The following is a 27,889-nucleotide window of genomic DNA, read 5'->3' as shown; positions in this document are numbered from 1 at the left end:
GTAGAAGATGATCCAGGGGATCACCAGCTGGAGCCATCAGCCGACAAAGCTCCTTGCAGCAAGAGAGCCGACTGGTTCATTTCCATGGCCGCTGCAAGAGATAATACATAAAATTGTTTAAATATTTCCTATTCTTATTACCACTGCCGCAGGATATAATCTGTCCTAGTCCAGTCTACAGCTTGCAGATATTTTTAAATAATCTCTTTATCTACAATGAATTTCAAATCCTTTTACATTTTTAAAAGTACTTCAGAATGGAGAACATTCTCTTTGAAGAAAAAAAACGTGGTTTTTGTCTCTTTATTCATTAACTCTTACCTCTTACATACCCTCTCCCTTATCTGTCTTTATTCCAGATAGTGGTGGTGGCATCTATAACATTTGGCATTGTGGTTATTGTTTTCTATCTCTCACACTCTCTCTTTAGAGATTTCACATTTTAGCTTTTCACATTTTACCTTTAATTAATCTGGGGGGGGGTGTTTTTGGTTTGTTTGTTTGTTTGTTTTTATTAAAACAATGAGTCTGACGGTTGAGGAGAAAGAAGAAAAAGTTGATAGTATAACTTAGCTGTCAGCTTAAATCTTTTTTTTTTCTTTTTTCTTTTCTTCTCTCTCTCTCTCTCTCTTTTTTTTTTTTTTTTTCTGAGACTGAGTTTCATTCTTGTTGCCCAGGCTGGAGTTTCATTCTTGTTGCCCAGGCTCAAATTTTCTGAGACTGAGTTTCATTCTTGTTGCCCATTCTTGTTGCCCATGATCTTGGCTCACCACAACCTCCGCCTCCCACTTCAACTGATTCTCTTGCCTCAGCCTCCTGAGTAGCTGGGATTACAGGCGTGTGCCACCATGCCCAGCTAGCTTTTGTATTTTTAGTAGAGATGGAGTTTCTCCGTGTTGGTCAGGCTGATCTCAAACTCCCGACCTCAGGGGATCCACCCGAGAATGCTGGGATTACAGATGTGAGCCACTACGCCCAGCTCTTAAACCTTCTTTTTGAGAAACTCTTCTTAATACTCACATAGGCTTTCAGAACTATCATGTCAGTGTCAAAATAAAATGAGAAATTTTACCCTGTGACCAGACAATCTACCATTTGACCCTAGGAATTAACAACTGGAATTGGAACAATCAGACAGGAACAGAAAACATTTAAAACATGGACACGTTGCGGGTGGTAGGGGAGACTAAAGCCTTAAGTGTTTTAGGTGATAAATATTCCCATCAAAAGAAACATTTAACTTTATAAAAGCATGGCACAATATATTATTCACTATGGGTGGCAAGATTCAAAAGCATAGGAGCAATTACATTTTCCTCAGAGTGTATCTGTATGTATAACTTAATATAGGAAGCCAGAAAAGTAGACATTTTTTGATATCCTAAAAATTTTACAATATCAGAAATATACCAGTCTGATATACCCTATGTTATGACATTTCACAATTTAGCTTTAATTAATCTTTGTTTCAGTTTTATAAAATTGCTTATCTCAAATTTCAAGGGCTTTTAAACTTCCCTTTCAGATGCCAATTGCTTAAGGCCATTTATTATTTGTTTGTTTGGATATTTGCTGTGTGGTGGGGCTGGTCGAACTACTTGATAGGCAGATATTTCTATGTCAGTTTCTGTAAGAACATTGACCCCCTTTAGAATTTCAAATTTCATACTTCAAAAGAAGGGAAAAAATAGAATTAGGACCCATGGCTGCTGATGTGCCATTTAACAAAATTTCTCAAAAGATGTTAGCTAATTCATGAGTGATGCTTTTGGACTCCTGAAGTGTTCTCATATTGCACTGAGACTATCATCCTTTCTCATAATGTCTTACATGACTTCCCTTCTCCAGTTAACTGGTTTTAGAGCACATTAACCCACTTTTAAAAATTAAACCCATGAGAAAGGTACAGCTTGCCTCAATTCCTCACGTCACCCAAGAAGACAAAAGGGTAGATTAGGTGAGGAATCCTCCTAGCAGAATCACATGAAGTCTGGGCCAAATGGAAGATAAAAATACCTAAAGCCAATGCCAAAAGATTATCATGATATGTTTGCACAGCTTGTGAGCTAAATCCTTAGTGGGCAAGATCCATGTTGTATGCTTGTATTACACAACTTCTGATTGATTCAGGATTGTTTTTAAGTGAGCCATGAATCTTGGTGGGTATTTTTAGAAACATTTCTATCAATTCTAACAAGACCAAATTCACCTATTCAGCCCATTGAGAGGCAGCAGAAAGTTTTTTCACTTTGCCATGGGGCTTACCCTCAAATCTAGTGTCTCCCAAAAGCATATTCTCAGACACAAAGGGAACTAGGAGAAATAGCAGGCATTTCTCTGTGTGAGTCATACCTACATGGAACACTTTCTATTTGCAGTATATCATTTGCATTATCTTCTTAAACAAAGAGCAGCAAAATGCAATGACACGGCATGTTTCTGCCTCATTAGGTAATACTTGTTTTTTAAAAATAAGATGAGTCGGCTGGGTGAGAAGACTCATGCCTATAATCCCAGCATTTTGGGAGGCCAAGGCGGGTGGATCACCAGGTCAGGTGTTTGAGACCAGCCTGGCAAACATCATGAAATCCTGTCTCTACTAAAAATACAAAAATTAGCTGGGCCTGGTGCCACATGCCTGTAATCCCAGCTATTCCAAAGGCTGAGGCAGGAGAATTGGTTGAACCCAGGAGGCAGAGGTTGCAGTGAGCCAAGATTGTGCCACTGCACTCCAGCCTGGGTAACAGAGTGAGACTCCATCTTTGAAAAAATAAAATAAAATAAAAATAAAAAAGATGAGTCAATTTCCATACGGCAATGCTTTTTATGTACATTAGGCCCCTGTTAGATGATCTGGCTATTTAATTTTTTAATTTTTGGTCCATATATCATAGTTGTACATATTTTTGTGGTACTTTTGATAATTTGATACATGCATATAATCTTTAATAATCAAATCAGGGTAATTGGGATATCCATCCCTCAAACATTTATCCTTTGAACTGGGAACATTGCAATTCTTCTATTCTAGCTATTTTTTTTTTTTTTTTGCAATAGAGAATGCATTTTTTATTCCATATTTTAAAAATACAGACTTTCTAGCAACTTGTACATTTCTATTATAATAATAAATTGATACCCTGAGCCAAGAAAACAATATCACCAAAAGTGCATTTTTATCCTTTGTTTAGGGGTGTTTCACATTTATGCATAATTTTGCTTTGATAAAAGATGATTGTTACAATTAGGTATACATCCACTTAGTTATGCCTAAGTTCTCTCCCTTAAAATGTGTTCTTTTAGAGAATCCATTTAACCATCTTATTCTCTTCTTTAGTTTTCTCTGAACAGTGGTATAAGTACTATTTGATGAACAGAATAATCAAGATTGTTTTTGATCACAGTTAGATCATACTGCTATGTACAGTACAGTCCTGGCTACAAGGGAGCCTGACTCTAACTTGTGAAATGGGCCTGTTTAGAAAGTAAAAATGAGGTGGTAACTAATGATAGTGCTAGTTGTTATCAAAAATGAACAACTTTAGGTATTTTTGTTTTGGGTTTTTGCAGTTTAGGTGCATCCAAAATTTCTTCATAATCTGCACTCATTCCCTTTGCCCAGCGACCTACTCTGACCATTCGATCTGAATTCTGACTTTCCGGGCAATCTTTCTTTAAATGTTCCACAGAGCCACAAAGTTTGCAACCACCACCATCAGCATAGAGTCCTTTGGGATTATCAGGACAAGCTCTAGACGGGTGCCCCATTTCTCCACAAACAAAACATTTTGCAAAAGGAAATTCACCAAGAGCCGGGTCTACTTTAGCCTTACACTTGGTTATTTCGTGCTCTGTGGACCCACACCTGTAACATATTCCAGTGCCCATATCTTGATTTTCAAGGGCGGCAGGGTAATCTGCAATTCCATGACCAGGTTTTCTACAATGGAAACACACCATTGCATTTTTCTTTGCCGCTTGTCTTTTTAATCTTCTTCCTTCCCGTCGACTGTCTTTCTTTAAAGCAACTGCAATTTCTTCTCTTACTTCCTTACTGTCTGTTGCTATAATTTGCCCATTGTGAACCATCTGTGAATTCTGTCTTAGGTATTCCATGAATCCATTCACATCTTCATTTAAGTATTCTTTTTTCTTTTTGTTTTTTTTTTATGTTTTGCTTGGGGTGCATCATTTTTAAGGGATAGCCTATTGGCTTCAAGTTGTTTACGCTTTGGTAGGTTTTGGCTTGTTCCCTCAAAGGATCCCTTCTTCATGTCCTCCCATGATGTTGCAGGCAAGGGTCTTTTGTTATATGTGGTATTAATTCGTGCCCACCTGGTCATAATTTCAGCAGAGGTACCTCCCTGCGCTACCGCGCACGAATCCCCCAGAGCTATTCTAGCTATTTTGAAATATACAGTAAATTATTACTAACTATAATTTACCTTCTGTATTAGAATACTAGAACTTACTCCTGAGCAATCTTTGCTTTCATATAAGTAAGAGTTAATGTATTTTTTATAGAAATACAAACTTACGTTAAAAGGTGAAGAAAAATTATTGTCTTGGGCTAGACAAGTCAGAGGGCTAGCAATGAATTTATCCAGGCGGTAGGGAGATGAGGAGGATTAGCATAATATGCTAATAAGGCATGCTCCATTTCCTTGGTCTTGGAGACTTGTTGCTAAGCAATACCCACTACAGCAGTGTAAAAGATATGAACACATAATTCAGTTATGGAAACAATAAAAGCCCTTACATTTTTAAGGGAGGTTGCAATAATACATAATTTCAGGCCAAAACCACTCTGGAGCTCACATGAGGGTTGCAGAACAGTAGCAAATTATTTAGATTTATGAAGGGGTTGTGTGAGATTAGCAAAAACTTGATGGAAAATTGGGTTAAGCCTCACTGCCATTCATCACTCCCCTAGAGCAGGACAATAACCATAGGCACAATGACATTACAAGGAACCACAAGTACGCAAGAGATTTATTTCACCAATATGATGCTATTAGATTGAAACTAGATTTAAAGTTCCTATTTTGAAGGTGGGATATTTCATTCACTTAAAATTATTTCTAAAGTTAACAGACATTTTCCACTAAAAGAACAATATTAAAGACCAAATATTTTCAATCTTTCCACTTTACGTATATAAACATATCTCTTTTAAGCAATAAGTATTTTGGAAACATAACCTGAAATTAGTAGAATTCTGAGTTAATTTTTAGGACTTTATTTATTATTAAGTATACTTTGTTTGGAAAATAAGCAACTTGGGGGCTGACTTGTGAATTCCTTTTAATACATTTATAATATCATAAATAACAACCAAGAGTGATAAGTTTTTAAAGAGGGATTAGTTTCTGAAGAAGGATATATTGGCATTTCTTGTCATGCAGTGTTTATTTTTATTTATTTATTTATTTTTTTGAGACGGAGTTTCGCTCTTGTTACCCAGGCTGGAGTGCAATGGCGCGATCTCGGCTCACTGCAACCTCCGCCTCCTGGGTTCAGGCAATTCTCCTGCCTCAGCCTCCTGAGTAGCTGGGATTACAGGCACGCGCAACCATGCCCAGCTAATTTTTTGTATATATGTATTTTTTTTCAGTAGAGACGGGGTTTCACCATGTTCACTAGGATGGTCTCGATTTCTTGACCTCGTGATCCACCCGCCTCGGCCTCCCAAAGTGCTGGGATTACAGGCTTGAGCCACCGCGCCCGGCCCCATGCAGAGTTTATTTTAATTGTGTTGGGAAAATGAAGTATATTGTCATCACAAAGGCATTCTCTCTTGATTCTGTTGCTCAGATTTAAACATGACAATTTGCTAGACTACTGAATTTTAAAGTCCTTACTACATGAGAAGGATCCATTTATAATTTTATGTATGTTTTACATATTGCCTGTAAATTCATTTCTATATGTAAGACCAGCCCTTGTTAGGGTTATTAACTGTTTCAGATATCTGGGGCAGCAGGGAACTACTATCCAAACTGTCCAAACTATTCTAGAAATGTCTGATGAGCATCTTAACTCTATTCAGTAATAATTTGATGAAGTAACAGGTGTGCTTTTGTACTTGTACCTATATACATCTCTCATTCATGTCCAGTGACAAGACATTGCCATTCCATTAGTCTCAGGGGAGAGTTGTTTAGGTTAGGCACTTCTAGTACCTATAATCAAAATTATGAGTTCACTTGAAAGGAGTATTTAGGAAGACTAATAGATCAGCCAGTACTCTATCCCTCACCCGGACTGGTAGAGACTGCCATGCTGGAGGAACTGCAGGAGAGTTCAAAGAGGCAGAGGTTCCACTGAAGTTGATTCTCATGCCCTGGGGACAGTTCTGGTAGAAGGACATCAATTTAAAAATGTATATAAGTTGGGGACCTGAAAGTGGTGGAGACCTGTGTCTCTCCAAGCTCACTGCATCTCTGGTAAAAGGTAACTTCATCAAGTTATTTCTCATAAATGGCTGCCATGCATCTTTAGAAGGGTGAGGTTTTATGGTATATATGAGTCCTCTGCCTCAGAAAGACATGGGCATGCAGTGAAATCTTCCCTGTGCTTCTGGGAAGGGTACAGAAGGGCTGAAAGAGAAGCAGCAGCTGTGATGAATTTCAAGGTAATGAAAAAGAGAGCAGAATGATATACATGACCTTACGACCTGAGATTATGGTGAGACCTGGGAGGACCCTGTAGGGTAGGGGCCATGACTGAAATCCATCCTGGATGGATGTCTGTGCTCATTGGGGAGCCATACTGTCCACCCAAACATCAAAGAGAACTAATACCTCGGCAGCTGAAGGAAGTAGTATTGCCCTATGTCGAGCAGTTTCAACTTTCTACAGTATACACAGGGAAATTTTTTTTGAGACTCCATCTCTGTCACCCAGGCTGCAGTGCAGTGACATGATCTTGGCTCACTGTAACCTCTGTCTCCCAGATTTAAGCAATCCCTCTGCCTCAGCCTCCCAATTATCTGGGACTACAGGCATGCATTACCATACCAGGCTAATTTTTGTACTTTTAGTAGAGATGCGGTTTCACCATGTTGGCCAGGCTGGTCTTGAACTCCTGACTTCAAGTGATCCATCCACCTTGGTCTTCCAAATATGGTATACATTTTTAACTTAATACAATCTATATTAAAGTGACATGTTATTAGTTCACATATATAAAATGTTTAAGCTAGCATACTTTATCTTCTCACTCTTCCTACCTCTGCCCCTGACCTTCATGCTGTTATTTTTTGTATATCTTACTCATACCTATTTAATAGGCACAAGAATAAATTGTTAATTTTGTTTGAACATTAAATTATTACTTAAAGAGATTTAAAACAGTAAGAAAGGCATATTTGCCATTTTGCCCACATGGTTACCATTTCTAATGTTCTTCTGTGTAAATCTATATTTCCAGCTGGTTTTATTTTCCTTCTGCCTGAAAGACTTGCTTTATCATTTCTTATGGTGTAAGTTTATTGATGATAAGTCATTTCAATTTATTTTTGTCTGAGAAAATTTTTATTTCACCTATGGTTTTTAAAAGATATTTTCTGTAGGTATAGAATTCTACATTTTTATATCAATATTTTAAAGATGTTATTCTTCCATCTGCTGCCCATTTGCATTCTTTCTTATGGGATATAGTAGAACACTTTTATTTTTGTTTTCTTATATCTTTCTATCTGGCTGCTTTTCACATTTTCTCTTTATCACTGTTTTTGAGCATTTTGACTATGATGCCCCTAGAAAAATCTCTTTAGCTTAGGGTTTCTTCAGTTTAGAGTTGGTTGATCCTCTGAGAGGTCAACAGTTTAGAGCTGTTGCTGCATGTTTCACTGTGGGTTTATAGTACTCATCAAATTTGGAAAATATTTGGCCATTATTGCTTCAAATGATTTTTCTTTTCCCCTCATCTCTCTCTTTCCTTCCTGAGACTCCTATTACCTTGTAACCTACCTGAATTGTTCCACAGCTTACTGATGCTAGACTTATTTTTTAGAATCTCTGTTTTTTTCTGTAACGTTTACTATTAATCACCAGTGAATTTTTCATTTTTTACATTTTAGTTTTCATGTGTAGAAATTCAGTGTGGATCTTTTTTATATTTTTCGTGATTCTCTTCTATTTTTTAAATATATTTAATGCAACTGTAATAACTTCTTTACTGTTACCTTTTTATTCTAACATTTATGTCAATTCTAAGTCTGCTTCTATTGATTTTCTTCATGAGTTATATTTTCCTGCTTATTTGCATGCCTGGTAATTTTTCTTTCCAGACATTGTATATTTTACCCTGTTGGGTGCCAGATATTTGTATTCTTATACACAATCTTGAGATTTGTTATGGGATGCCGTTTAGGTACGTAGAAACAATTTGATCTATATTAATCATTCTTGGATTTGTTAGGTTGGAAAGAAGCAATGCTCAGTCAAGGCCTGCTACAAAAGCAATGCCTTTCTGTGTGCTCTTCCCAGTACTTTGTGAATCATAAACTTTCAGTCTGGCTCGTGGTAACTGGCCCATTTCCAGACCTCTCTGAATGCTGGACCCCATTACCTCTAATTATTTTGTGTTCTTTCTCCAGCCTCAGGTGTGTTCCTCACATACAGGTGCTGATCAATAATCTAAATACTTAGAAGGTTTCTTTACAAATCTCTGGAGTTTCTTTTTGTGCAGCTGGATCCTCTCTAGTCCATCCTGAAATAGTCTCTGCCTTATTCTACTTGAATCTCATCTTTGTATTTGTATTAGAGGGTTGGCTGGGTTGGCTGGGCACCTCTTGAAGTTTTATTTTCCTTTACTATGGCCTGGAAACTCTCTGAAGACAGTAAGCCAGAGAAATTGGAGGACTCAGTTCATTTGTTCTTGTTTCTCAGGGGTCATTCTCTTTCATTGCATGATGTCCAGTGTCTTGAAAACTATTGTTCTATACATTTATTTTTTCTTATTTCTCTTTGTGTATGTTCTATACATTTTATCCTGATTATTTATGCCAGTCAGGAGAGGAAATTCATTGCCTGCTACTCTATCTTGGCAAGAAGTAGAATTCATTTTGATGAATTTAAAATATTGACATTGCATCTAGCAGTTTTGTTAGACTCAATAAATATAACGTTTTAGGTAGATTCTTGGCATTTTAAACATACACAGTCACATCATCCACAAATATTTGCAGTTATATTTCTCTCCTTTTCCTTTGTCAAGCCCCCACCCCCTTCTACTTCACAGAGAAAATAGAGGCCCCAAGACAGGGTATCAAGGTGATGCTAGGCTCATAAAATGTATATGGAAGTATTTTTTTCTAGCTCTATTATTGGAGGAGTTTAAGATGTGTTGATAATAACTCTTCGAATATTTGGGAGAAGTTAGCCATGAAGCAATCTGATTTGGGTTTTCCTTTATTGGAAGACTTTAATTAATTTCTCATCTCTTTATTTGTTTTTTGTTTTTTTCAGGCTATTTTTTCCTGATTCAAAAAGGGTAGGTTGTGTTTTTCTAGAAATTTATCCATTTCCTCTAGGTTATTTACTTCATGACATATAATTGCTCATAACAATCCTTTATGATCCTTTTTATTTCTGAGGCATCTGTTGTTATATCTCCACTTTCATTTGTAATTTTATTTGAGCTTTCTCCATTCTTAGTTCTCTAGGTAAGAGTTTGTTGATTTTGTCGATTTTTTTCTAAGTATCAACTTTTGGTTTTATTGATTTTTTTTCTGTTCTTTATTTGATTAGTTCTGTTGTGATCTTTATTTTTCCTTCCTTCTGCTAACATTGGGTTTAGTTTGTTCTTTTCTTTCTAGCTCCTTAGAACATAATGTTAGGCTATTTATTTGGAATATTTCTTTTTTAAAAAATTGAGGCATTTATTGCTATAAGCCCTTCCCTTAGACCTGTATTTGTTGCATCCCATAGGTTTCCATATATTGTATTTTCATTGTCATTTATCTCAGGAGATTTTAAATTTTTCCTTTTGATTTCTTCCTTGACCCATTGGTTGTTATAGGAGCATGTTGTTTGATTTCCACATATTTGTGAATTTTCCGAGATTATTTTTGTTAATGATTTCTAGTTTCACATCACTGTGCTGAGAAATAGTACTAGATATCATTTCAATCTTCTTGAATTTGTTAAGATTTGTTTTGTGGCCTAATGCATAGTCTATCCTGGAGAATGTTCCATGTGTGCTGGAGAAGAATGCATACTCTGCTGCTGTTCATTGAAAAATCATATATATGTCTGTTAGGTCCATTTGGTCTAAAGTACATTTTAAGTCCAGTATTTTCTTGATAATTTTCTATCTTGTTAATCTGTTAATTGTTGAACATGGGATAATGAAATCCCTCACTGTTATTACATTGCTCTCTATTTCTTTATTATGTTCATTAATACTTGCTTTATAAATTTAGGTGCTCCAATGTTGGGTGCATATATATTGACAGTTGGTAGTCCTCTTGATGAATTGACCCTTTTATCATTATAAAATAAACTTCTTTGTCTCTTATAACAGTTTTGACTTGAGGTCTAAGTTTATCTGACGTAAGTTTAGCTACCCCTGTTCTCTTTGGCATGCTACTATGTTCCATTCTTTTGTTTTTTTAGCCTATGTATGCCCGTAAGGCTAAAATGGGTCTCTTCTAGGTAGCATATAGTTAGGTATTTTTTAATCCATTTAGTCACTCTGTGTTTTTTGATTGAAGAGTTTTCTCCATTTACATTCAAGAATTTACTACTGCCATTTTGCCGTTGTTTTCTGGTTGCTTTGTAGCTCCTTTGCATATTTTTTCTTCTCTCCTTGTCTACTGTCATGATTTGGTTATTTTCTGCCTTGCTAAGCTTTTATTCCTTTCTATCATTTATCTGCTGTCATTTTGTTTTGTTTTCTGTTTGTTTTGCTTTGTGGTTATCATGGCACTTACATAAAACATAGCTATTTCAAGCTGATAGCTAGTTAACTTCAGTCACATACACATACTCTAAACTTTTTTGGCCTCCTGTTATTTATATTTTTATTTTCAACATTTACTTTTTTACGTTGTATATTTCTTACCAACTTACTGAAGCTAGAGTTACTTTTAATCATTTTGAGTTTTAGCCTTCATACTAGATATTTGAAAGATTTATATACCACCATTAGAATAATGAAGTATTCCAAATTTAATTATGAATTTACCTCTGTCAGTTTTGTAGTTTCATGTTTTTATAATAGTAATTGTCACTTTTTTGTTTCCAATTGAAGCACTCTCTTAAGCATTTGTTCTAAGGCATGTCTAGTGGTGATGAATTCCCTCAGCTTTTGCTTCTCTGTAAAATATGTTATTTCTCTTTCATTTCTGAAAGACAGGTTTGATGAGTATAGTATTTTTGCCAGGCAGTTTTTTTTTTCTTAGAGCGCTTTCCATATATCATTACATTTTCTTCTGGCTTGCAAGGTTTCTGCTGAGAAATCCCAATAGTCTAATGGGGATTTCATTGTATGTCTCTTGACTTTTTCTAATTTTAAAATTATCTGTTTGTTTTTGACTTTTTTATTGTACTATGCCTTGGTGAGGGGCTCTTTGGGTTGAACCTGTTTGGGATGGTTATGCTTCATAAATCTGCTTGTTCATATATCTCCCAAAACTGAGGAAGTTTTCAGCAATTATTTGATTAACTGAGTTTTCTGTGACTTTCTCTGTCTTTTCTCCATCTGAAACTCCTATGATGTTAACATTTATTCACTTAATGATGTCTAATAATTGTCATAGGTTTCCTTCCTCTTCGTTATTTAGTTTGCTGTTGAAGCTATCAATTGTATTTTTTATTTTATTAATTGATATCTTCAGCTTTAAGACTTTTGTCTGGTTCTTTTTGATGACATATATCTCCTCATTGAAGTTTTTATTCAGATAGTGAATTATTTTCTTGATTTCATTGAATTACCTACCTGTATTCTCCTGTATCTTGCTGAGCTTCCTTAAGGTTATTATTTTAAGTTTCTTTTCAGGTAATTTATAAGTTTCCATTCTTTGGTGTCAGTTACTTGCAAATTATTGTATTCTTTTAGTGGTGTCATATTTCCTTCTGTTTTCTTCTTTCTTATGATCCTATGTTGATGTCTGCACAACTGATGGAGCAGTTGACTCTTCCAGTTATATATTTCTGGCTTTCATAGGGAAAGACTTTTATGTGCAAATCAGTTGGACAGAGTGTGTTGGCTCTGGGTTCAGCTGGGCATGGTGTTATAGTCTACATACATGTTCTTCAATTGTGATCAATATCAGTGATGACTGCAGGCATCTCAGTAGACTGGGCTTTAGGAGACTGTGGCAGGGGTGCTTGCAAGGATAGTTGTTAAGGTTCATAGTGACAAAGATTTTAGGAGTCTTTTATTTTCTTCCCCCACAGTGGGAAACTTAGCTGACAGGATCCCTACTGGTGTAGGGTCTGACATGGGCCAAAGGCAACACAGAAGCACTGAATTCTTGGGTACAGCTGCTCAGAGTGGCTGTGGAGCTGCTATGCTGGTCTGAGTATCCTGTTGAACTATTGTAGCATCTTTGATATGAGTGAAGGTTTACTTCCTGAGGCACAGCGGATGCAGCTCTCCCACCAAGCTTAGGACTGTAACTCTAAAGGCACTCTTTGGTAGCTCAGCCCCAGGGGGCAAAGACGTAACTGTGACTCTGATCCTGCAGCACTGGCACAACTCCAGAAAAGGAGTAGTATTCCAGAGTTTCAGGCCCCAGGAAGAGGGTACAGCTGCCATCCAGGTCCTGGAGCCAGCAGTGCTTAGTGGCAACTTGCACAAGAAAAAGGAGGTATTGCAGAGTGGTGACTGGACCCCGGAATAGTGTGACACAATAGTGGCCGAGGGTCTGTACATCCTAGTGCAGCAGCAGCAAGGACCCAGGAATGGTAGGAAAGCTGTGGCTTGGGCCCTAGCTGGACAGAACACTGTAAGGATGGTACCACTCCCCAAGAAGATAGGATATCTTAGCAATTCAGACTCTGGAAGGTTGGTTCTGACCTAGGGAGGTGAGGCACTGTGGATCTTTGGCCCAGAGGGTGAAGCAGCACAGCTCAGGAAGGCTTTATTTCCTTGGTGGGGCAGGGTGCTATGTCAGCTCAAGCCCAAGAAAGGCATGGGTGTTGTGCTAGGCTGATGATCCAATTCTGGGAATGCGAGAATGAGGTGGGGCACTGGATTGGTTCAGGTTCTACAGGATGGGGTTGCTATGCAGGCTTGGGTGTAGCTTCTCTGTTGCACACATGATCCTGGTACCCAGGGAGGGCAGAGTGCCACACTGGCTTTGACACCGAGGTTATGGCTCCTCTCTTCATCTGGAACTCCAATTTCAGGGGATGAGGCACCAGGTTGGTTCAGACACTAGGGGGCACAGTTGCTCCACTGGCTCAGTAAGGATTCTCTGCTGAGCCAGAGCACTTGGTCCCTGAGAGGCAGGACACCCCATGTGCTAAAGTTACAGCTGCTCTCTTGGGCAGAAGCTCCAATTTCCTGAGCACAGGGCACCAGATTAGTTCAGGTGCCAAGAGTATGTTGCTGCTCTGGTAAATCCATTAAATATTACTCACTGGGCTGAAGGGTATGGTCCCTGAGGGGCAACGTGCTGTATTGGCTTTGCACCAGGGTCACAGCTACTCTCAAGCTAATGCTTAGATTCCTGTGAGGTAGGTATTAGATTGGTTTGAGCATTAGGAAACACAGCTGCTCTGCTGGGTCTAGTCTTTGAGTAGCCGAAGTTGGAGGGAGCAGCAGCTCGGATGGAGGAGGTAGAGTGCTTCCTATGCAGCTTATTTCAAAGTGGCAGGGGGATACAGAAGCTCAGCGAGGAAATGGTATCCTATGTGAAAGTGGTGCAATGATGGCAAAGCCTCAGAGATAGAAGGGTGGAGGCTACTGACCCCCAGAACAGGACACACTCTAGCAGTAGCTCTGGTTTTAAGATGTTGCAGTGCAGTAGCAGTTTGGTTCACAGGATGCAAGGTACAACATAGGCTCCTCTGCAGTAGTGCAGCCATGTGGATTCTATGCACTTTCCTAAGCTGGGCTTAGAGTCTGTGAGGGCTGCAGAATTCTTTAGTAGTGAAGACTATGAGTCTCCTTCATAGTGATGGAGGCTGCTAGGGACCTTCTGCTTACCTTTTCCTTGCGAGGAGAAGTCCCTCCTGGTCCCAAGCTGATCTCAACTGAGGAAAAAGAGGCTGTCTTGGACACAAGGTATTTCTTTCTCTTCTGGATGTGGCCATCCTGAGTTTCTGCACTCTACAGCATTTCTGCCACTCCCTTGCTGTTCTCTGTCACTCTCCTTTAGTCACTCTGATTGAAATGTAGTTGTTTAATCATCATTTGGGTCCTTTTTTGTTGGCGTACAAGTGTTAGGCACCACTAGTGAGCTGTCTTGCTGACATCACTTTCTGTAGCATTTCATAATGAAAAATTTATTTGTGGAACTGCCTGGCCTACATCTTCTTTCTTATATCTTTCTAAACTGATTATTTGAATATTGGATATCTATGACTGAATATCTGATCTTTGCTCTCTTGTTCTTTACCTCTTCTTATTGCTGTTCCTATTTCTGAGAAATTTCCTTAAAACTTTCTACTGAATTTCTCCTTAATAGTAACTTTTAAGTGCTCTTTTTTATTTTCTTGGAATATTTGATTTTAAAACCTCTTGAAACTGCTATCACAAAATTATAACTGAGATGGTAGAAGAGATCTTACCTAACCAACTCTGTCTTGCTTCTAACCTCCAATCTGTCCTTGTGCATTCCTGGGTGAAGGCTGAACTAACTTTGAGAGGAACTTAGTTTATAGTTTAAAACAGAGAATAATAGCCCTTTCCCAAGACAAACCTCCTTCTTGCCTGGGTACTAGACTGCCTTTGTAGGACTAACAAACTAGCCACAAGATTCGAAATTATGGTTTAGGAGTCATGTAGCTGGAGGCTACAAGATTCTCACCCTCCGTAAACTGCTGCTAAGATCCGTGCTTGAGATATTTTGCAGGCCCTGAACTTGATGAGTCAGCTGGCACTACCCATATCAATAAATTGGTTCATCTCTTCTGTGGCCCCCACCCAGGACCTGACTCAGCACAAGAGAACAGCTTCAACTCCCTATGATTTCATCTCGGACCCAACCAGTCAGCACTCTCAACTCACTGGCCTTCTCCCACCCACAAAATTATCCTGAAAAACTGATCCCCCAATGCCTGGGGAGACTGATTTGAGTAATAATAAAACTCTGGTCTCTGGCACAGCCAGCTCTGCCTGAATTACTCTTTCTCTATTGAAATTGCCCAGTCTTGATAAATCAGCTCTGTTTAGGCAGCAGGCAAGGTGAACCTATTGGGTGGTTAGACTCTTATTCTTATTTTATTTTTAGTGTTTAAAAAAATATTTTGTTTATTGCCCTGCCCATTATCTCTAATTCCTTTTTGTGCATATGTTTGTTTCTATTTGTTTTTCACACTGGAGTGTTTTCTCAAACACTGGGTGACTTGTATGGAAAAGCACTGATATGGTTTGGCTCTGTGTGTTCCTACCTAAATCACATGTCAAACTATAATCTCCATAATCTCCACATGTCAAGGGTGGGACCAGGTATAGGTAACTGAGCCATAGGAGCAGACTCCCTCATGCTGTTCTTGTGATAGTGAGTGAGACTCACGAGATCTGATGGCTTTATAAGCATCTGGCATTTCCCCTACTTGCACTCACCCTGTCCTGCTGCCCTGTGAAGGTGCCTGCTGCTATTTTGCTTTCTGCTATAATTGTAAGTTTCCTGATGCCTCCCCAGTCATGTGTAACTGTGTCAATTAAACGTCTTTCCTTTATAAATTACCCAGTCTTGGGTACTTCTTTATAGCAGTGTGAGAGTGGACTAATATAGGCAGCCACCCAAAAGCTGATGGGAGGCCCCTTGTGCTTGCTCAGGACTTATAAATTTGTTGGCTACTTTGCAGGTTGAATCATCAGTTGTCAATATCTCTAGCCAATTTCTTTTGCATTGATTGGCACCTCCAAAGGTGAATCATCCAACATCCTCAGACGATATTACTGTCCACATTCTGAGGACAGTTTATTACTAGAGGAGTAGATCATTCAACATTCAGAATACAGAATTTCAATTAATCTTCTGTGTTTAGTGCAGTAACCACTCAGCTGTGCTTGTGATCTCCACGCCCAGTCTCTGGTTCACTGTAGACAGTGATTCAATTTCCAGTCTTCTGCAGAGAAGACACAGGAGCAGCAGCCCAGCTGTATGTGTGACAGGGTCTGGGTTCTAACTGCTTTTATCACAGGCTTAGAGCTAGTGTTCCTGGTTTGGGCTCTACCTCTAACAAAAAGTTTTAGAAATATTGAGCTCCTTTAATTATGGGTTACTCTGCTGCATAAAGTAGCTTGTTTGTAGGTTCCCCTCACTGCCACTATATGTTTCAGAAACTTCTGGTCTTCAAGTTCAGTTGCAACTCCTTCCTTTGCTTTACAGCTTTAAAATTTATTGTTATAATTTCCTCTCTCATCCTCCTTGACTTTGTGAATTTATGCTTAAAATTTCTTTTATGGTAGTGTATTTATACAATGAAGTATGATATAGCAATAAGAATGCTATTTTTATAGCATTTGATCTAGTTAATATAATTAATATGGAAGAAAATAAGCCAGACACAAAATAATTCATATTCTGTGATTTCTTTTATATTAGGAAAAACCTGGAAAAATTAATCTATGTTGTTGGATGTCAGGGTAACAAATACATTTAGAGCAACCATAGTGATTGGCAGTGGGATGAGGGAGTTCTTAGGATGCTTAGAAGGTTCTGTTTCTTGCTGTGTTTGCTGCTTACACGTACATGTTCATTGTTGAAAATTCATCCGGCTTTATACTTACGATCTGTGCCTTGTATTGTGTGAATTATATGGTTTACTTCAAACTTTTAAAAGTTCATTTATTGCCACTTTAGTAAGTTCTGGAACACAGTAAAAGTCAATGCATGGATTGCATGTATGATTTTTAACCTAAAGTTCCACATTTGCACAGTATTTCTTCCTAATTTACTATGTGTCTGTTACTAAAATACCTTTCATTTTACCTAGGGAAACATTTAGAAAAGCCATGAAGCAAAATTAATTATGCATTTTATATTTATATTCCTCTAAATCTCCAGCAACGTGTCCTGCTTATGCAGTAGGTTAACATGCGATTTGCTTATGTGAAAGGGTCTTTTTTCTAGTAGTCAGAAAACTAGTTTTATCCTAGATAGAATCTTATGATCTAATTTCATCATACAGATGACCTCTTCTAAATGTAGTTTGGTTTACCCCATTAACATTTATTTTCTTTAGGTAAGAATTGATTTTCTACTATAATAGCAGTGCTGTATCATTATAAACTCTTCAAACTAATCTACTGTGCAAATACATGCATAAATAGTTTTAAATGAAGGTAAAATGTAATAAAGTAGTAAACCATGTGGCTTTTTAGGCAAGTCTGTCCTGAATATCCCTCCTTTTACTCATTACTCTACCAAATACAGCTCTTCTTGAAACTGCCTTTTCAAAAATTATAACAGTGACAAAATTATGATAGTGAAGGAGATCTGATCTAACCAACTCCCATCTTGCTGTAACCGCCAAACTGCCCTGAATTATTCCTGGGCTTCAGCCAAACTAACTTTGGGAGACATTTATAGTTTAAATGATAATAGCCCTTCTCCACTAAACCGCCTTTGAAAAGCTAATGAAAAACCACCAGGATAGGAGGATAAAGGACCCGAGTTCTGCTAAGGCATGGGCATAAATGATCGTCAGCCTTTATTCTGGAGGTCACAAGATTTGCAACTCACCAATTATTCTTGCAGATAACATCATGTTTGTGGAACCTAAGATTGGCTTTTTGAGATATCTTTTCAGGTTTTTGCATGGGATGGCTCCACGCATGGGTGCCATGGCCCTACCCAGAAGCTGACACCTTGGGCCACCAAACTATCCTTTAAAAACCCTAGCCTCTGAATTTTCGGGGAGATGGATGTGAGTAATAACTATCTTCTCCATGGCGTGACCAGCCTGGTGTCTGTTGAACTTTTTCTTTATTGCAATGCTATGGTATCAGTGAATTGGCCTTATCTGTGCAGTCGGCAGGAAGAACAGATCAGGCAGTTATATACTCAGTCTTCTCAAGGTCACAAACTAAAATCGAGCACCTTTTATTCTGACATTTCTCAACTCAGTAACATCTTTCCTTACTGTATTTGCTTCTGCTTTGCCAGTTTCTCTAAATTTGGACTGATCAATTTGATTTCAAAATACTTCTGGATGTCAAACTATTAATGACCCTCCTTCCATTATAAATGTTTAAACTGAGTAAATGAAAACTTTACTCTCTATTATAAAAGAGAAGTGGAAAATATAGGTTACAGATATTAATTTTAGTATATTAATAATCAAGCTATCTTCTGTGAAATGATTGGTGTTATATTGATGCTAAATTTAAAATTAACAGCTACTAATGCTTGAAATATGGATTATGTAGGATCAAATTGGCTGCCAATAACAAAAACCCCAATTCAACTAGCTTAAACATTGGGGTTTAGTTTAGTGTCTCATATAACAAGACGTCTATAGGTAGGTAAATAGAAGGTAAGGCTCTCTCCATCACTCTACCCTACACTCTCTGACGTATTAACCTTGTTCTCAGGCTTGCTCCCCTCCTGGTTGCAAAGTGGCTGCCAGCATTCCAGGTAGCACATTCCCATGTAAAAATGCTCAGAGGAAGAAGATACTATTTCTTTCTGTGAGTTTTTTTCTTTCTTCTAAAGAGAAAAACAAAATTTTTCTCAAATTCCCTGGCAAATTTTATTTAATTCTCATTGGTCAGAATTACCTCATCTTTTCGTGCCTAAATCAAATCACTAGTAATAGGAATGAGATTACAATAACTGACTTCAACAAATCACGATTTTCTTCAGACATAAAGATAGAATCCCCTTCAATGAAGGGTGAATTATTGAACAAAGTTCTTATTCTGTTTACAAGGGAAAAATGAGTATGACATGATTATTTCTTTAAAAAGCAGTGGAACGTAATATAATTCAGTTTACTATTTGCTTCATTTCTTTCACTTCTTTTCTTCTATTCAAATCCACAGACTTTTCTTTATCTCCACTGTCATGATGCTAACCAAAAATATTAATATTGTTACCGGAAAGGAGTTCCAATCCAGGCCCAAGAGAGGGTTCTTGGACCTTTCACAAGAAAGAATTTGGGGCATGTCCATAAAGTGAAAATAAGTTTATTAAGAAAGTAGAGGAATGAAGAATGGCTACTCTGTAGGCAGAGCAGTGGCATGGGCTGCTGGACTGAGTCCATTCACAGTTATTTCTTGATTATATGCTAAACAATGGGTAGATTATTGATCAGTTTTCAAGGAAAAGGGTGGCCATTTCCTGAAACTGAGGGTTTCTCCTTTTTTAGACCATCTAGAATAACTTCCTGACATTGCCATGGCATTTGTAAACTGTCATGGCACTGGTGGGAGCATCTTTTAGCATGCTATTGCATTATAATTAGCAGTGAGAAACACCAGAGGTCATAATTAACATAACGGGAGGTGAGGATGACCAGAAGTCACTTTTATTGCCATCTTGGTTTGATGGTTTTGGCAGGCTTCTTTACCACATTCTTTTTGATCAGCAAGGTCTTTGGGACCTATGTTTTAAACTGACCTCCTATCATCTTGTGACCAAGAATGCCTAACCTCCTGGGAATGCAGGCCAAGTAGGTCTCAGCCTTATTTTACCCAGCCCCTATTCAAGATGGAGTCACTTTGGTTCACATGCCTCTGACACTCTCTTTTCTTGACTTCTGTAGTAGATTCTTAACTGGTCTCTTTGTCTACGCCATGACTTCCTCTGATGTATCTTCCACATTACAAATGGTGTGCTGTGTGTGTGTGCATGCATGTCTGCCTATATGTATGCATGTATGGAATGTGATTACCTCTATGCTTAAATTTTATTTTTATGATGGCAATGATACTTAACATGAGATATCTCCTATAAATAAATTTTTAAGCGTACCATACAGTATTGCTAACTTGCTGTTCATTGATTATAAAAAGCTTCAGTTGTGTAAGACCTATGAATTCTAAAAAATCTGCTATACAATGTGCCGAAATCTTAAATAGCAACTTGGGTCACTCTGTCTAACCTTCTGTGTTCCAGGCACACTAATCTTTTTTCCTTCCTGGAACATGCCTAATTCTCTTAGTTCTGCCTCAAGGGTCTTGCACATTTTCTCTTCTTTCTGAAAAACTCCTCTCTTTTCCTTTCTTTTATTCTCTTTACTCACACCATCTAAGTCAGCTCAGTCCAGGCATCAATTCCATGAGAACTTTCTCTGAGTCTCCATTCTAGATCCAGCCTCTACTCCAACACAAGTCTTTATAACTATTGGTTTCAGTAAAGTTTAGGTTTAGCTGTATCTAAGAAAAATATACAAATGAGTGTCTTATACAAAATAGGGTTTTATTTTTCCCTTGTATAAAGTCAGAATTAAGCCAATCAGGACAGCTATAGCAGCTCCATGACATCAAGAGCCCAGGCTTTTCTTTTATTCTGTTCTATCATCCAGAGGAAATTAATATACTTTACCCCAAATACATTTATTTTTTCATATTATTAAATGGCCACCCATTAGCCAGCAAACAGAAGTGGCCTTGCAAAGTTGTTTTTGTGTGAGGACAGTTAGGGGAAATTTGCATCTGTAGAGAATCTTCATTAATGCAGCTATGCCCCTCCCCTTCCTGTCCCCTTTCCAGATTCAGGAGAGATTGAGAGTCTGACAGCTATAAAAGTCTGAAAGGAAACACTTACCATCTGTTCTCTCTGAGGGAGGTTTCATCTACATAGCAGGACCACCTTTGCTAGCCAAGCTTCTTCCTTTCTTTCTCGCTTAACCTGTCTTACCACTAAACCTGATTAATCAACATAACCTGTTCCTGGCCATGCTCTGAGTCTACATTCTTTATCGTGGCCTCGGGATGGTATATAAATTTGTATAACTCATTGGAAAGTTCGTTCTTCATTCTGAAGACTCCCGTTATACATGTTAAATGCGTTTGTATATTTTTTCTCCTATTAATCAATTTGCCTCAAGTCTGATTTTTGGCAAACCTTTAGGGGCCAAGACCCTCCATAATCCTTAGCGACATCCTCAGAGACAATGATTTGTCACAAGATTGTCCTTGCAGCTCTAGCCTTCCTCTCTAGTCCAGGCAACAGGGAGGAGAAGAGGTAAGGTCAGAAGATAAATTTTGAACTTCCAGCAAAATCATCCCCCTGTAAAGAATTTTTCCAAAAACCTTACCCAATAACCAACAGCTTCTGCTAACTACTACTACTTTTTTTTTTTTTTTTTTTTTTTTTTTAATAAAGTCTTGCTCTGTCACCCAGGCTGGTGTGATCTTGGCCTACTGCAACCTCTGTCTTCTGGGTTCAAGTGATTCTCCTGCCTCAGCCTTTTGATTAGCTTGGAATATAGGTGCATGCCACAACACGTGGCTAATTTTTGCATTTTTAGTGGAGACAGGGTTTCACTATGTTGACCAGGCTAGTTTCAAACTCGAGACCTCAAGTGATCTGCCTGCCTTGGCCTCCCAAAGTGCTGAGATTACAGGCATGAGCCACCATGCCCAGCCTAATTTCTGCTAACCTCTTTCAGCCATCTGGCTCTTTGAGAGAGTCTTTTATCCATGCCTCTTTGCAAATATGTATGTGTGTATATGTGTGTGTGTGTGTGTGTGTGTGTGTATGCACAAATAATTCCTTCTCAAAGTTAGTTCAGCCTACGCCCAGGAATGAACAATGACAATTTAAAGGTTAGAAGGAAGGTTAGGAGTCAGTTAGGTATGATTTCTTTCACTGTCCTTATTTCCTCAGTTATAATCTTGCAAAGATGGTTTCAATTATATTAATTCATTTCAACTAATCAAGATTTATTTCTGACATGAAGATAGAATCCCCTTGGATGAAGGGTAAATTCTTGAACAAATCTCTTACTCTGTTTATAAGGCAAAAATGAGTAAGACATGAATATTACTTTAAAAAGCCATAGAACATAATATAATTCAGTTTACTATTTGCTTCATTTCTTTCACTACTTTTCTTCCATTCGAATCTATAGACTTTTCTTTATCTTCACTATCACGATGCTAGTCAAAAAATACTAATATGGTTACTAGAAAAAAAGCTATATACATATAGCTTTTCTGCTGAGTATACTGCAGATAATGTAAGGACCTGTTACGAGGAAGAAATGGAAGACAGAGAGAGAATAGGCAACTAGCAAGCTTTCCCACATAAGTCTCACTATTCATAGTTATGTATTTGTGTGATAATGTCTGTTTTCCCTTTCACAGTATAGCCCATGGAGGGGGCCTCTATCCTAGCACCTAACTCATAGGAGAGAATAAATATTTGTTGAATGAATGAATGAATCTGCCTACTACATAATACCTTCTTCAATATCAGCTCTCACTTGTTCTTGCAATTTGAGTCATATAAAGCCACTTGTTGGATGGTTTTGAAAACTGGACAACAGGGACCACATGAGATTTAGCCAATACAGACATAAACATGTCTTCCTTTTAATAAAAGACTCTGACCAAAAATTCATGTAAAGACATTTTATATTCAACTGAAATATATGCAAATGTTCCATACTCTAGAAAGTACCTGACCCACCCTGAACTGCTTTGGCATTCCAAGTCCGTCTTACATTAATATTCATATTGTGTTTCAAGAGAGGCATTTTGCTAAGTTTAGAACCTTTAATAACTCATGAGCAAAAAAAAAAATTTAATCAAGCCCTAAACTTTGTGGACCCAGTTCATTTACCCTTGGCAGAATGTAGCTTCCAACAGAACAGCTTATATAGCTGATTATAAAAGCTGTAAGAGTTCCCAGGACAGACAGTGAGTCCAAGAAAGAAAACATCTCAGTAGTGATCTGATGATTGAACTGCTGAAGAGTGAGATGTGTAATAACAAACGTTCCTTCCTCCAAACGCAATTTTAAAAGCCAGATGGAAAAATAACATAAGACAAGCATATTCTTCAGTTTAACAGATTTCAGTTCCAGTTGAGAATTTGGGTGAGGAAAGGTGTAAAACACTAGTCAAGGATCTCTTCAAAAATACAGAATTATAATGCCATATGTATAGCATTCTGCTAGGGACTAGGCAGCTCATGCACCCACAATGTTGATATTATTCTGACTCAAAATTATTTCTTTGCTTTAATTTATAAAATTAATGTACTAAGTAAAGAGAGTCTGGATGTCACCACCCAACTACTCATGAATAGAGGGGTTGACAAAGGAAATAATATAATTTTTGCTAATGGATAACTGGTGAATTGGCAGGGTCACTTTTATGTTCCTCATCTTAAACTACTTGCATCATCTTAGGTAATGAAAAGAGAACCACCACCAGAGACAGTCTGAACTATGAATTTAAAAAGAAGAAACAAAATAAAATAAACAAGATAAATGCCCTGCCCCCACAAAGAAACTCACATTCAGCAAGTCCAGTACATTCTGTGCTCTAGATTTCAGGCATCATGGGGCTGCAGTGGTAGATAAAACAAATGTGGTTCCTATGCTCAGGACTTCATATCTTCAGAGGAAGAAAGCCCAGAACCACCTGATTTGCAGCTGACATGTTTCATTCATTAGCAGAGTATATTTAAAACAAGAAAATGATTATGATAATCATAATAATGAAACAAGTTCTAATCAGTTTCTTTTTTTTGCATATTACCAACTTTTATTGATGAATATCGCAAACTTCAATCCTTTTAAAAATATTATTCTGCATGCATTTGACAAATCTGACAAAAGAACAAGTATCCAGTTTACTTGCATTGTAACTATGACATAACTGAACAGTCAATTAACATATATTTAAAACCATTAGGTACAGGTAACAATAAAAATCTTAAATGTATTAATCTGATGGCATCCTACCACTATGAACATGGTCATGTAACACTACTAGTAATTACCCTGAAGCACAGGCAAATGTAGATGGAGGACTCTCCCTAAGAAGCAAGTTTAAGGGATTAAATATCATTATCACTACTGAGAATAAAGCTGCTGCCAGTGGATAGGCGCCCTTCTTCAACACTCCCGAAACCACCCAAAGTCCCCCTCTCATCAGAATCATCAAACAACTTCTCATTGGAATCTTCCTCATCAAACAACTTCTCATTGGAATCATCATCTTCGAACAACTTTACATCAGCATCTTCATCTTCCTTTCCATCTGCATCTTCATCTTCCTTGTCTGACTCTTCAAACAGCTTTTCATCCACATCACCTTCTTCCTCCTTTTTATCAGCAGCTTCAAGCCCCTTTTCATCTGCATGTTCTTCATCCTCTTTCTCATTGGACTCATCATCAAATACTTTTTCATATGTATCCTCCTCTTCTTCCTTTTCATTGGACTCTTCATCAAACTCTCTCTCAGAGCCTTCCTCATCTAACACTTTTTCAGAGCCATCATCTTCAAATTCGGAGTTTTCAGAGTCATTTTCTTCTAACTCTTTATCAAGAACATTTGCAGGAAGCTCCTTTGCAGAGCCATCCTCATCCAAATCTTTCTTGAGACCACTTTCTTCAAATTCTCTTTCAGAGCCATCTTCAGACTGTTTTTCAGAGCAGTCTTCATCAGACTCTTTCTCTGAGTCATCTTCTTCAGACTCATTTTTGGGTCCAGTCTCCTCTTCAGACTCCTTGTTGGGGTCACCTTCAGTTTCTTGTCCAAGGCCATTCTCTTCCCAATCATTTTTGAGTGTCTTCTTTTTTGACTCTTTTTTAGGAATACCCTCTTCAGATCCTCTTATGGGACTGCCTTCTTCAGGCTCTTTTTGGGGGCAGCCGCCTTCAGATTCTTTCTCAGGGCAGCCTGGGCAGCCTTCTTCCGCCCCATTTTTGGGGCCACCTTCTTTAGCACTGTTTTCAGAAGCATCTTCTTCAAATTCTCCCCTGTCTTCTGTCTTTGCAAACTTCTTCTCATCTATAGGTTCTTCAAACGCCATTCTAATTGCAGCTTCTTGCACATTCATTTTAGATGTGCTGGGGTGCTCTGAAAAATGCCATGCTCCAGAAGGCCCTGCCCTCGCCGAAGCAGAGGCAGAATCTAAGCATCTAAGGCCTCTGTTGGACTCAGAAGCATTGAGGAAAGCCTCCCACCCTCTCAGCCTTTCCTCCCTTTCTCTTGAGGTTTCCTCCACCTGATAATCAGTAGTCCCATCCCATGCCTGGGCAGTGATTTGACGGCCACCAAACCATCTTCCATCTAGAGTTTGAATACAATAATCGGCTTCCTCTGGATCCTGAAAGGACACAGAGGCCACACCATCTGGGTGTCTATCAAAGAGAAGGAGCTTCCTAATTTGTCCAAACTTTGAACACTCTACTCGAAGGTCTTCTCTGATCTCATTCAGCACCAACGGATCATCCTCAAAATCCATAGGATGAAACATATTCTTGATGATGACAACTCGCTCATGGCGCATCCAGGATGGTCCCGCTCTCCTCTCAGGTCTCCAATCTAGCTGCTTTTGCTGCATAGACAGCTTCTTCTTATAGTCTTTGCACTTCTTCTTCTTCTTTGAGGCATCATATTCTCCCTTCAGTTGAAACTTTGCCACCTCAACATGTAATTTGTGGCCTCTAATTTCATCTTCATCCAAAAGTTTTAATGCAAGTTCCACAGATTCTCTCTTCAAATAACAGCAAAGACCGTCTCCTTTAAGATTTCCTTGATTATCTTTGTAAAGTTTGATCTTAAATTCCTCTGTCTGAGGATCTCTCATAATAATGCCAAACTTAGACATAAGTTTTATAAATTCATCCAGTGTAATATCTGGAGGCAAACCAGACACGTATACATTTGTATTTCTGTATTCTTCAACATGAAACCATCCTGACTCAGCCTTTCTTTTTTCTCCCTTCTTTCCGGAATCAGTGGGTTCTGGTGCTTTTTCTTGTGTAGGTTCCTCTGCAGTCCTAGCATGGACATCTTGAACATTTGCGGTAGAACTAGATACGCCATCATTAGAGAAGCCATAATTGGCCTGATACGTAGCAATGAAATCTTCAGTAATCTTGGGGAACCAAGCCTTCTTGTCCAGGTCCCACTCGTAGGGGGTGTCCGTCGGCTGCTGCCCGAGAGAATCGGTTTTTCCACCGGCATCGCAGTCTCCATACAATTCTTGCATTCGCAACTGCTCATCAAACTCATGGTTCCCATCCAAGGGGTTACGATTCATGTTTCCTACCTGATTCGCTCGGCCTGGCTTCTGCCTCGCTGAGGGGTCCAGGGGCGGTGAGAGTGCGCAGGCGCACCGCTGCCGCCGCCGCCTACCGGGTCTGAGACGAGTGCAGCTCCCTCCTCAACGTCAGGAAATTACGTGCAAAGGAAGCGCCGCTCAGGCCTGCGCAGCCGCAGTAGTCGCCCTCACCTCGCTACATCGCTCTAATCAGTTTCTGACGGAAACTGCTTCCCTGTCGCCCTGCAAGAGTGGACTTGAAAACTAAACACGTCATTCATTAAAGAGCTTACACCTTAATGGCATAAGTAAATGTAAGGACCCAAATTCTTGTCCTTGTTGGGCTGTGTCAGAGAGTTTACTGATTACAATTCTTAACACCATTTTGGAGTACAAAGACTTCGTTTATGCATCTTCTTCAAGATAAGCTGTTAATGCTGGGAACACGTACCTGCAAACCTCACAGAGCTGCTGAGGACAGGGCATTCTTTTTTTCCACATAGGAATTTCTAACATTGTCTAACTTTATTTTCTGTTGACAGAAGCTGCTATATTTCATCACTTTATTAAAGTCATAAAAAAGGACAATTCTGTATACTCCATGGGTTCTTTATTCAGTCATTTTCAGACCCCAGGTTGTTCCATAAAAAGGACTAGACAAATTGTGCTTATCTCGCAGATGCCATATTTTCAGAGGAGGTTGTGCAGGCCCACCCCATAGGCCAAAATAAGCCAACACACGCGTTACTCACACAAAGACCACAACAGAAGACTCGAATGCTGTTGCTTTTTAATTTTGAGATAAACCAATGAGCAGCAAGATATATCTCATGTTTAACAACCCAGTGCTATGATATAGGTCACCTAGGCTCATGTTTAAAACTCCACTAGTATTAAGAGAAATAATAAATTCTTGTCAGGAAGATTAAGTTAGCATAATTTCTCCCTTCGTGTGGAAACAAGAATAGAAAGAAGCTAAATATAATACTTCAAAACATAAAATTCAAAATTTCATTATATAACGAAACTAGAAGAATGTAAGGAAATTTTTGGCTTATTCCAGTTTTCACAGCCCACCACATAGAACAGAAATTACAATTTGAATAGAAAGGAGTATCTCTCTCAGTTTTCAAGGACATACTTCATGTCAATTGCAAAAGTACTGCCTGCAGAAATTTTAAATACCACTTTTAGTAATAGGGTTGGCTGAGAGCATGAAAGGCCCTTTCTGTGATGAGAATCTGTTGGTCTAACACAATTAGCTGATATATTTTCTCCCTGTTTCTGCAGCTGAATGTGGCCCATCCCATCAATAAATATTTTGATCTACTGTTTTCACATTTTCTGAAAAGATCTATTAGACTAGCATACTTTAAAAATCAAGGTCTGTTATTACTTGTCTTGTGTTTACTAGACAGTCATCTCCAACAGACTTTTTTTTTTTTCTGAATCATCAGAAAAACAGATTTTGAGGCTTGTAGACTCACTATAATGACATAATTTCAGAATCATCATTACAGAATGAAGAATG

At 38.3% G+C, this 27,889-nt stretch overlaps 1 long non-coding RNA gene and 2 pseudogenes across 4 annotated transcripts in view; 1 reads left to right on the top strand and 2 right to left on the bottom strand.

The window, feature by feature from the left end:
• The window catches only part of LOC141583527 (uncharacterized), a 327,776-nt gene that overhangs the window by 251,817 nt on the left and 48,070 nt on the right, over positions 1–27,889 (top strand). The window lies entirely within an intron of this gene.
• On the bottom strand, positions 3,125–4,388 carry LOC101047540 (zinc finger CCHC domain-containing protein 9 pseudogene; annotated as a pseudogene).
• Positions 24,145–26,361, bottom strand: LOC101044475 (17S U2 SnRNP complex component HTATSF1 pseudogene; annotated as a pseudogene).

The sequence above is a fragment of the Saimiri boliviensis genome, chromosome 2 (assembly GCF_048565385.1).
Source record: "Saimiri boliviensis isolate mSaiBol1 chromosome 2, mSaiBol1.pri, whole genome shotgun sequence".
NCBI classification, from domain to species: domain Eukaryota; kingdom Metazoa; phylum Chordata; class Mammalia; order Primates; family Cebidae; genus Saimiri; species Saimiri boliviensis.
The sequence above is the reverse complement of the archived record's forward strand: the minus strand, read 5'-3'. Positions and strand labels throughout refer to the sequence as shown.